This window comes from Lycorma delicatula, chromosome 3 (genome assembly GCF_047948215.1).
Source record: "Lycorma delicatula isolate Av1 chromosome 3, ASM4794821v1, whole genome shotgun sequence".
In the NCBI taxonomy this organism is placed as follows: domain Eukaryota; kingdom Metazoa; phylum Arthropoda; class Insecta; order Hemiptera; family Fulgoridae; genus Lycorma; species Lycorma delicatula.
In genome coordinates, this window is record NC_134457.1 from 435,989 (window position 1) to 448,061 (window position 12,073).

Here is a 12,073-nt window from a genome sequence, read left to right on the forward strand (position 1 = left end):
GTATCAATTCTATCAGGTTAAAATTCTCATATTTCATATGCGTGTTACTGTTAATCATTTTCTTTTCTTAACCAGGGTTTTCACCCCAGTTGAAAAATCGTTCATAACGCATAATCTTTATCCACCCATACATCTCCAAATTAACCCAAGTTTCATGTAGATAATAAATTATCTTACCCTCTCATGATTTTCATGTTCATTCAATTAAGAATTACTTTTTCTGGAATGAAATAAAAATTTATTTGATTTTAAACACGATGTAACATGCCTCTAGAAAAATTTGGCAAGAAAGCTTGTTATTGAAATAAAATGAACTTTTTTTCTGATAGCGGTGTTAGTAAAATCGTCCAACTTTTCTATTTTCACACACATTCAAGTCTTTTTAAGGTAAATATGTTTTACAATCAATTTTTTGTTTATTACATTAAAAATTGTTCTTTCATTGACCCCTGTTACACTACTTGCATGTCAAAAATCTCACGTATGTGACCTCTTATTTTATTATAATTAATATTAATTTTTAGAAAAAAATTAGTTCTGATTGTTAAATATTTATAAATTTACTTGTGTTACAGTGCAAGATGATTGCTAGTGATAGGCAGGTAAAGGAAAGAGTCGATACTAGAAATGCTTTGGAAGAGTACATTTATGAATTACGTGGAGAATTAAGTACAGAGCCTTGTACAGAACTGAGTGGAAGACCAGCTTTATGTCAGTTTGTTAAAGAGCCCGACCATAAATCTCTAATACAACAATTAGATCAGTTAGAAAATTGGTTGTATGAGGATGGTGACAACTGTAATAGACAGACTTATGCTGAAAAACTAGCCACTTTGAAGAATGTGGGTGAACCTATTAAAATGAGGCAACAAGAGTTTGAACAACGACCTACAGCATTTAATGAACTGGCACAAAGCATTCAACAGGCACAAACTGTTGTTGAACAATATAAGGCTGGGTCTAAATTTTACAGTCACCTCGCCGATTTGGATATTGCGAAAGTGCAACAGTCTGTAGATTTAGCCCTGAAATGGCTTGAAGATAAAAGACAAGAACTTGCTGCTTGTCCATTAACTGAAAATCCTCCAGTTGTTGCAGCACAGATTCGTCAGGAGAAAATTGTAAGTAGTTTGTATATGTTTTTATTTATGATGTAGAATCTGTTTTAAATAGCTGTTTAAAATATGATAGTTTTATATCATAATACTTTAACTATGGTAATATTATTATAGTTCAAAAATATTTTTATATTCTTTTTTGATGTTATAATTTAGTTGAAAATTTTCTGGTCTAGTTTCTATTTTGGTACATCTTTTTATGGCAAAAAACAATTCTGCGAACACAGGTAATGATGTTCATGTGCCAGATATTACAAGTGACACTAAAGTAAGATGGTGGTGCCATTCATTTTGAGAAGGGTGAATGAATGATGAATGTAGCTCCTGGCCATTGAATGCTAACTGGCATACACAAGGAAAAACATCTTGCAGTGCATGAATATTTGCAGCGTTAAGAAAATGAACATGTTGAAGTACATAGTTAACCCCAGATGAGACCTGGATTTCTTATTTGATGAACATTGAGACAAAGCAGTGGTTGACGTGATGATCGCTTCATTTATCTCCTACATTGAAGAAGTTCAAACAAGAATATTTAGTATAAAAAGCTTCTGTGAATGCTGATGTGTATTGTGAAACATTAAAATTTTTAGAAGAGCTATAAAAAATGACATGAGGATGCACTGCCATGGATTTTGTTTTTGCATGACAATGCCTGACCAGCAAATCAAGGTAGTGAGACGATCAGAAAATATTCAGTCATTCATCATATAGGTCTGTCTTCCCAGCAATTATTTTCTTTTTCTTCACCAGTGGCTTGCATTCCAAATGTTTGACGATGATGACGAATTGAAAAATGACAATTTTGGTTTAAGTTACCGGCAGTGGAAATTCTTGAGGGAATGAAGAGGCTTGTGAAATGCTATGAAAATGTGTTGAAGTTGAAAGCAGCTATGTAGGAAAGTAGTGTATAAATGTAGTTTTTATGCATAAGTAATAAAGTTGGTACATAGAGTTCAGTTTATTTCAGAACTGACCTTAATTTAAAAAACAGGCTTCATAGTTAGTTTTAAAAATAGATTTTTCTGAAAAAAGAAGATAAGTATCTAGAATACAGAATTTTATATTTCTGGTAGTTATTCAAACATGTTGAATGTTAGAAATACATTTTTGGAATCAAATTTTATTTTGAAAACTGTAGTTAATAAAATTGCAAAATATAACACTAAAATGAAAGTAACACTTTAGAAGAGTTCGTGTGTGACATTAAATATTATAATATATGTATATATATATATTACAATAATTAATCACGAAGTTCTCCTTGGACTTTCATAACCTATTCTGCTTATGAAAATAATGGAAAAGGTTTATAATAAACATTCATCCTAAAATGCTTCGTTAGAGAGTTATAGCTAGTGATATATTTTGCTAGGATTTCAGTTATCCTGGTGAAACGAGGTAATAAAATTTTTAGGATGTTAACCTAAGGGCCAGTGATTTCTTATGGTTTTTGACCTGAAATATTGAATGAAATAGGAACCAGAATCGTATCTGGAAAGTCGTATCGGGAAATTGGGAGTGAAAACTAATAAATTAGGTTAAAAAAACCCTGTTTTTTGTGTTAAATGAATAATAAACACATAAAACTTTAAACAAAACTTGTAGAGAATTTAATCCTAAACAAAGTTGTGTAAGATAAGCTGAATGAAACAAAGAAAAGTTAGAAAAAATTTGAAACGAAAACCAAATACTTTTTTTGTGATGTGAAAAATTTGTAAAAAGAAAATTTACTGTTAAAGATGAAAAAAAACTGGAAATTACACAATTGTAAAATAAAAATAAATAATAAAAGATTGCTTAGATAATTTTTTTTATTAAGGTCAGAAATACAATAAATGAATTTGAAAAATTATTATTTCAAAGTTGTCAATAACAGCTGATCAGCAGTGCGCAATACTATATTAATGTACCTTACAGAATGATTTAAACACTAAGTATTCAAAATAAGTTTTTCGAATCGCAAGATTTCACAACTCGCTTGAAGTTTTACAATCTTTGGGAAACAAGTTCTACATAGTATTCATATCAGCTATAAACGGTCTGTCCAACACGACACTGTTATTGATGAAATTATTATTAATGCAGTTCAGCCGCAGTCCAAGTGTTGGAACACCTAGTGTGTTCCAACACCTGGACTGAGTTTTGCATTTGATGGTTTGGAGGACGCTTAAAAAACAAGATTTATCCTTGTCATAAACAGCTAATTGCAGAACTCCACTTCGCAAGAAGCAGTGGAATGCAAATTGACAATTCTACAACAAGTATGTTTTGTTTATTGTCAAGGCGCTTGTGCAATGAGCATACATGCACAGAAGTAAGTCCTAATGAAACTGTGGAAGGTAATTTTCCATACAGATTTAGCATCAATATATAGGTGTGGCCTTCTTTACAATCAGCTGTTTGGATCGTTAATTTTACGTGGCTGCTTAAATGCTGAGGTATATATACACTTCCTTTAAGAATTACTACAGCTTCTTGAAGTTTCTCTAGTGATGAATGTGAAATATACTTCCAGCACAACGGTGCATCTCCTCACTTGTGCTGTTTCTACTCACTTAAATCATCATTTCCCTGAAAAATGTTTGGGTTGTGGAGGTCCATATTCCTGGCCACCAAGATAACCTGATCTAATGACTTTAGATTTGTGTGTGTGTGTGGTTGGATGAAAAATATTGTATAAAAAACAAAAATATATTCTTGTGAGTGAATTAATTGTCTACATTATGGATGCACTGAGCAACTTGAGCCCTAAAGAACTAAAAAGAGCGACAAAAGCAGTACCAAAGGGTGCCAAGAAAGTTATTGAGAAATAGCAGGTTGATTATTGAATATTTTATTATAAACTGGTATATATAATACACTTAGGTCTCGTCTACTTGTAAATAAAATTTGTATTGTTCTGACTTTCTGCGTTTTATTTAACTTTTCTTACACAATTTCATTTTGTTTAGGATTAAATTCTACAAGTTTTGTTTAAAAGTTTTATATGTTTATTATACCCATTTAACAAAATTATTGTACGTCAAACATAAAAAACAGGGGTTTTTTATCCCAATTTATTGGTTCCCCCCAGATTTCTCAAAAATGCTGCATATACGGTTTTATCATTTGAACCTATTTATACAGGCCCTATTTTATTTGCAATTTTAAGATGATAAACCATAAGAAATCACTAATTCAGCCCCTTAATTATTTTCCTAAAAAATTTCATTAACTCATTTCACTGGGGTAGCTGAAATCAGAGTGAAATCTTTCATTAGCCATAACTTAGCATTTTAGGATATATGTTTACATGAACTTTTTCCATTATTTTCATGAGTAGAAAGATTCTGAAAGTCCCAGGAGAGAGCTTCATGGTATATTCTGTATATATGGGGTATTTGAATCATAATGGTGTCAGTCCACTGCCATTTGTCATAAAATAGTATTTTGCATTTGCTGCCCTAAAAAACTCAACACAACTTGAGCCCATGTTATAAAAAATTACATTAATTTTTTTTTTAATTTCTAAAAGCGATTAAATTAATTTTGACAGTTACAACAGTATATTTCTAAATATTTACTTGAGAAAATAAATAGTACATTCAGATTTTTAGAAACTTAAATTTTTTATTAATTACTATTATATTACATTCAGTTAAAGAAGTTAATTTTTGTTTAAATATATAGTAGATTAATTTACAAAATATATATAAAAATATATAGTAAACTATTGTTTAATTAAAAAAATATGTAGTAAAAAATATAAAAATCATTTCAATATTAAGCAAAAAAGTAACATAATTGTTGACCAGTTTCAAACTTCCTTTACAAGCTTCTGATCCCCTTGAAGAAGAGTGGTTGAATGGTGGAATATATTTCAATTAATATTTCTTTCTGGTAGTTTATCACGCATGGACCATTGTAATGATTTTCTTGTTTAATGTTTGCCAAACTTTTTGATTGACCATCTTTGTTGAATTTAATATTGAACTTGCTCGAAGGGTTGGGAGTGTCTTCATCTAATGTCTATTTATAGAAGATTGAGAGAGCGGGTTCTCTTGTTTATAACTGTCATTTTATTTTTAACCAATTTACAGCTTTTATGAAGTTGTCTTCCTGCATTTTCAAAGGAGTGTGTTTGTTGTCTCCTGGGGATCTGAATTATGCTATACTAACAATTTGGAATATAGATAATTTTATGTCGAGAAGCTTCCTCATTTAGGCCAAAGTCTGAATCATTCAAAAGATAAGTGGCCAGTTACCATAAACTTATGGTCAATTATTTCTATTGTAGTTGACTTTTTTTTGTTATTAGTGTTGCAAAGAAATGCCATTTACATACCCCCCACAAGTGGGGGAGTGTCGGACTTGCACGCGTTCGGCTAGATGTTATTTAGAGCCTATGTGTCCCTGCATCCTACAGATTATAACACTGTTTCTCCCCACCTGAGGTCCGGTTAAGCATAGCACAACCTCGGGGGTGCCTTCGAGCTTGGGAGGCAAGAGTCCCAGTACCTCATTACCATCACCCATCTGCAGAAGTGCAGATGAACGATGGCTCTGCAGAGGGCTGTCTTTCAACCCTTTGCTGTCTGGTCCAAATCTTCACCTGGTCCCAGGATGTTTTTCATGTCTTATCTCATCCTAATTCTCCCTTGGGGTCTTCGGTCACTCATAAGAACATTCCACCTCAGTGAGCTGTCCCCTCCCTATCGATGCTACCTGTGATGTTCCCTCCTACCTGCCGCTATCCTTGTGCTGAAATATTTTATCACTAATAATCATGTCGCCGCCCCTCCTTGTTCTTAGCTTGTAGCAATAGTTTTTTTAATGCCTTCCAGTTATTTTCAGTGGCCAGAATAAATGACACTAGGCCTTCCAGACTTAACGTCTATACCAGATTGCATACGCCAGGGGTGCCATTCTTTGAACATGGAAATTGTGTGCTCAGTGTCCACCCGCTGCAAAACATACAGCAGGGGGAATCACACCTGCCAAATCTGTGGAGATAAAATTCAAAGGTGCCATGTCCAGTGAGCATCTGTGTAACAAAGTAGTTAATCTCTCTATGCTTAATCTTAATCTCTCGTTAATCTCTTCCTCCAGGTATCTCTAACAATTGCATCAACCTCAGACTTTTCCATGCCCTTGAAGTGAAGTGTTCGCTCTTGGATTTGTAAATCTACAGGCAAAACAGAGGTCAGCACACATGCTGCCTCATGTGATCCACCCGCTGCAAAACATACAGCAGGGGGAATCACACCTGCCAAATCTGTGGAGATAAAATTCAAAGGTGCAATGTCCAGTGAGCATCTGTGTAACAAAGTAGTTAATCTCTCTATGCTTAATCTTAATCTCTCGTTAATCTCTTCCTCCAGGTATCTCTAACAATTGCATCAACCTCAGACTTTTCCATGCCCTTGAAGTGAAGTGTTCGCTCTTGGATTTCTAAATCGACAGGCAAAACAGAGGTCAGCACACATGCTGCCTCATGTGATAATGTGCGGTAACTAGAAACAACACCCAACAACATTTGCTGCCACATCCCAAACTGGGGCGGTGAAAAGTAGGGCAGACATGACCATTGACATAATCGGTCTGCACTTGGATGCCCTTAAGGCTGTCCGGGTCGACATCAGCATATTTAGCATCTTCAGTTTTTCTCTGAGCTTTGGTATCTGTCCACAACAGGCTAAACTTACAGGCCATGTTTATCTGCACACCCAGATTATGTCTTTACCCTGAAGAGGCTGTCCACCGACCCTAACATTAATTCTACTAGCTTTCTGTCTACTAGTGAGAATAATGTACACACACTTCTGTGGTGCTAATTCTAGACAGTAATCTTGCATCCATGTTGCAATCGCAGCTAAGGCAGTATTGTTGTCTCCTCCAAATCAGCCTTTGTTCTGCTGCTCACCAGTACAGCAAGATCGTCTGCAAAAGCCACAGTTTGTTTCTGGTGGTAACTGAAGACTAGGACACAGTCATAGACCAGTAACCATAACAAAGGTCCCAGGACTGATCCTTGGGAGGGACGCCTCTGAAAACCTGGAACTTAGTACTCTGCCCTGCGTTTCTGCCGCTATCCATCTCTCTGACAAGTATTCTGCTATTTGCCTCCGGAGATAAGCACTTATGCCCTTAATCATCAATGCTGACATAATCGCATCTCAAGTACAAATGTCCAGCAATATCATCATGGGCATTCTCCTTGTCTGCTGCGTCCCTTGCTTAGCAGAGATGGCCCAAGTCACAACTTTCTGCAAAGTTTGCAGCGTTGACCTGCCTTGCTAAAACCCATATTCCACCACCCGCTTCTTCTACAGTTATAAGTTGTTATATAATAGGGGATGCAAACATTCTTTTGATCGCCTTGCCCATATTATTTATGTGATAAAGTGGCCGGTAATCGATGTTGGCTTCATTTTCTGTATGTTTTGGTAAAAATACCTATCTCTAGTCTTTCCAACATCTTGGAATACATTTATGCTCTAGCTCGTAGTTAGTGATGTCAGTCATTTCCCACGGAACTTTCTTAACAAGACTTTCCTAAGGAAAGTGTCTTGATACCCTGGCAAGCGCCTGACAAGCCTTTTTGTGATTATTTGATAAGCCTGTTCCCATGGATCAATGTCTAACTTGCTACATAACTCCTTCCATTTATTGATCTTGGCCTGTTTTATCTTGTAGTTGAGCTTTTGTCGAGCAGCGATGTATCTACTTGCAGCTTTGTCTTACTCGGCGCTGTTGGCTCTTCTCATTCTCACTCTGGAAGTTCTGCTTCATCTGTGCTATTGCATCTGACCACCAGTAAACCAAATAAAACCTACCAGCAGGTCTTGGCAACAATGCTATCTATCTCCTGGAGTATAAGGTCTTGTAGAGTTCCGGCAATGTCTGCCTTCCATCACTAATTTTTCTGACCACATTTGAAACAACTGCTGACACCTGCTTTTGAGTCAGTCGCAGCGATTTAATACAGCCGGCCATCTTGAGCAAGGATGAATCATCTACCTCAAGCAGAGTTACCAGGTGATCACTAGCGATTCCCTCCTATACGACCCTCCAGCTGCACCTGGAGCGATCCCACTTGTTGCCCAAGATTGTTAGTTCAAGCACTGACCTGAGCCCTCTGGCTTCATACATTGGCGTGTTGTTGTTTAAACAGAAAAGACCTGCTGTCATCATAAATTCCACGAGGCTGTCACAGCATCTATTAGTATATAAGCTGCCCGCTACGATGACCTTACTATTTATGTTGCCCACCAAGATAACCTTCTTGTCCGACCTGGCAACAATGCCATGAAGTCTTCCCATATAAGCCTCAAACTCCGGCAAATTACAATTGGAGCTAACATATGCCCCTGTCAAAAGAAACCCAGACAACTCGACTGCTAGTATTCCTTCACCTCTGTAGAACAACTGCCATCCCCACATGCCACTAACGTTCTGGATGGCCACATTTCCTATAGCATCTGCACACCACTCGCTCTTAGGAGTGGTGTATCTATTGGGCTCAATGGTGACCAAAATATCAACAAGACCCCCTTGACAGCTCCACCATTAAATCATGGGAGAGTATACTACGGTTTGCGTTTGACAGGATTATCCTAATCATGTCTGCCTTTGCCGCACATCATGCCTCCGGTGCGGTGTTTGAAACTGTTGCAATCTTAGCATTTATTCCCTCTTGACATTCTCTTATGTGATGATCTTTGCTGTCACAGTCGTAGCATAAATCTAATCTGTTTGGACCCCGGCACTCGAAGCTCCTGTGGCTCCAGTCCCAACATATATAACATTTGTTGCTATCTACCGTGATATATGCCCGACAATGGACCCACCCATTCTTTAGAGAATTCAAGAGTAGTTTACTTTCTCTTTTTTTTAACAGATAGCATATTCATAAATATAAACACAGGGATAAGTTGACATATTCAATTTTATAAATATCAGTCAACATGATTCATACATATGGGCACAAGACAACGATATGACAACCCATATTTGTATCTTGAAAACTCGTTCTGTTTTTGAGGGAATGGGAATATATATATATGAGCACAATAAATACAGGATGTACAAAAAAGAATATTGGGATTTTAAACCTATTTAATATCTGTTAACTTTGACTTACAGTAATGAGTCGCAAATAAAATGAAAGAGTAACTCAAACAGTTTTTCCTACCAGTCTTCAATGTGAGATCTTTCACCACATGGGCCATACCTAACCAGTTGGAGAGTTTGTCCCATTCTTTGACCAACATGTATGGAGTATGGAGTAATGAAATTAATAGCAGCTTCATTCCTCTGCCTCAAGTCGAATAGATCAGAAGGTAGACATTAGACCTTTATAAAGCCACAAAGGAAAAAATCACATAGGGGTCAGATTAAGTTTAAATTGCTGTCAGGACATTGCACAGAAAACATTTAATTTTGGGGAGTCCCTTTTGCATTGTAAGAATTCATGGGGATTTGAACCCCCCCAGATAAGGACATTATGAGTGTTAAGTTTTCACTGAACATAAAACAATGAGGAAAAAATGTCATCATTTCAATTGTAAAGTCGGTACAGCCAGTTTAGTCTATTGACCTCAAAGCCTGTTACAGCTGTAAATAGTATGGACACACATGTAAGAGATTCCTTAAAACATTCCACACTGTCATCATCAGCATTGCTAGTTCATGGCTGGACTTTATAACAGATGTTTTAAGACCATGCAAAAATAACCCTGACACATGGAACATTTTTTTTCAGACACCTTTGGTCATCCTATACTCTTCCATTTATACAGATATCTGGTCATTCCAAACTGATTATGCCATCAATGAATGTTATTGTCACTTGGAGAATCAATTAGACTTTCTTGGGAGTACATGTTGAACTGTAACCGTAGATTCACATTTAGTAAACTGTAAAACGCCAAAGGCTTTCTGTTCATTAGTTGCCATCTTTGCTTGTAGTGCTGTCAAGCAGAAAGGTGGGGAATCAATTTTTGGCCAAGCACACAACTATAACTGTCCATTTTGCTCTTTAATTCTAGCCTTAATCAACATACTACACCTTATCCAAGAGATACTATTACAAATTAAAAACTCAATATTATTTTTTTCTATATTCAGTATTTATTTGAGAATTCTACCCATGTGAATAGCAATGTTACATCTACCTGAGAAGCAGAATGCAATGATTTTATTCATATTTAAATTTATATGATTACAATCCATCCAGTGAATAATTTTTTGGAGTGCTGTCTTACAATTTTCAATTCCTTTTATATAATTATCCTCATATATGATCGTGTCATCTGTGAAAAGGAAGTGAATGAATATAATAATAGAAGATTTTGAGCCAAATAATTAATAAAGAACAAGGAAATCTAGGGACATGGGCACTTCCTGTGGCACTCAGTTCTAAATCTTGAAGTGAGAGCCTAAATTCTATATGTGTATTCTTTACAAAAAATGAAATTTCAACTATCTTGTATTTACAGTTGGTAAGGAATGACTATGACTAACCAATTTTATGCAGCTTCTCTGATACCTTACCTACTAAGTTATCATCAGTAAGAAATGTGAAACTAAATTAAATGCTTTTCTGATCACAAAAAATTGAAAATGGGATCTTTTTGTTGCCTAACCAATTTAAAATATTTTCCAAAAACCATAAAATGACTATGTTAGTCTACTTTTTTTTTTTTCAAAAAACCATTCTGAAATCTTATCAAAAGTTTCACTTTTCAATAAATATTAAAAGTCTTTTTTTTTTAATTTTTCGTAATTCTTTAGAAAATGTGGACAGTAACAAAATTGATCCATAATTTTGTAAGTTAAGTATCGAACCTTTTTTTTTAAAGAAGGAAATAATACAGAAATCTTAAGACAGCTGGAAAATACACCGATCTGTAAATATTTAGTAATGATATATTTGTAAGTGGGACAATAATAATATCTACAACTTCTTTTAAAATATTGGGAGTATTTATAATTATATTTCCAGCTGAAATATAACATTATGTCTTGGGCCTACTTTTAAAAAATGTAGAAATAAGTTTGCAGAATATAAAAATTGACTGTCAGATCTTTATTTGGTGTTGATAAATGTGAATATTAAGTTTTTAGTAAATTAAAAATTCTGCCACTGTTTATATTTTAATCATAATCAATTTATTCTCAAAAAAAGTAAATAAGAATATTTTTTACCTGTATATCAAACCAGACAACTATTTTTGTATTAATACTTTCCATTCAAGAAAGGACCCTATTTTAGTTCAGTTAAATTACCTAACTTAACTGCTGTTAGTTATTTTTTCGCATTCCTTTCACCAAGTTTGGGAATCCTTACTAATTTGTTTTTTAGTTTTTCTTTGATTTAATTCTCATAGAATGTGTAGGCTATTTGAAATTTTATGTATTTTTTTTTCTTTTTTTACAGTTTATTGGCTGGAAAACAAAATTCATTGTTTCATTATGTTCAATTGGATAAATTAGAAGGTGTTATGCTTTGTCCACCAGTTGGTCGGGAGACAAATCAGCCATTATTAAATCTGGTTCTAGAGAAATTTCGTTCTTCAGCTCAAACTATACACTCACTGCTACAAAATACTGTACAGTTTAAGGTACGTGACCTACTTTAATATTATATTTTTGTATAATAATTATATAGATTTTATTCTCTAGTGAGAAGAAGCTGTGTATGCATGTTTGGGTGTGTTTTCTCTAAAATGAGTGTATTATGATTTCTTGATGTACACAGTCTGTTCTACTCATTCTCATGTCTCTTGTACATTTGATTCACTTCAGATACAAAAAGGCATCAGTCAGAGTTGCTTTCTTCGTTATAGTTATGATATTCGTTATAGTCAGTCTCTATTGTAAATAGTGTGAATACTCATTTGCAGAGTATATAATCTGCATTTCATACCAATGTGAAAACAAAGTACATTGTGTACTAATGTACTGCACTT

The 12,073-nt window shown here is 34.8% G+C and overlaps 1 pseudogene; it reads left to right on the forward strand.

Moving 5' to 3' along the window:
• LOC142320785 (heat shock 70 kDa protein 4-like) overlaps nt 1-11,717 on the forward strand; it is a 60,950-nt pseudogene extending 49,233 nt beyond the window's left edge.
• The last annotated feature ends 356 nt before the right edge of the window (nt 11,718-12,073 follow it).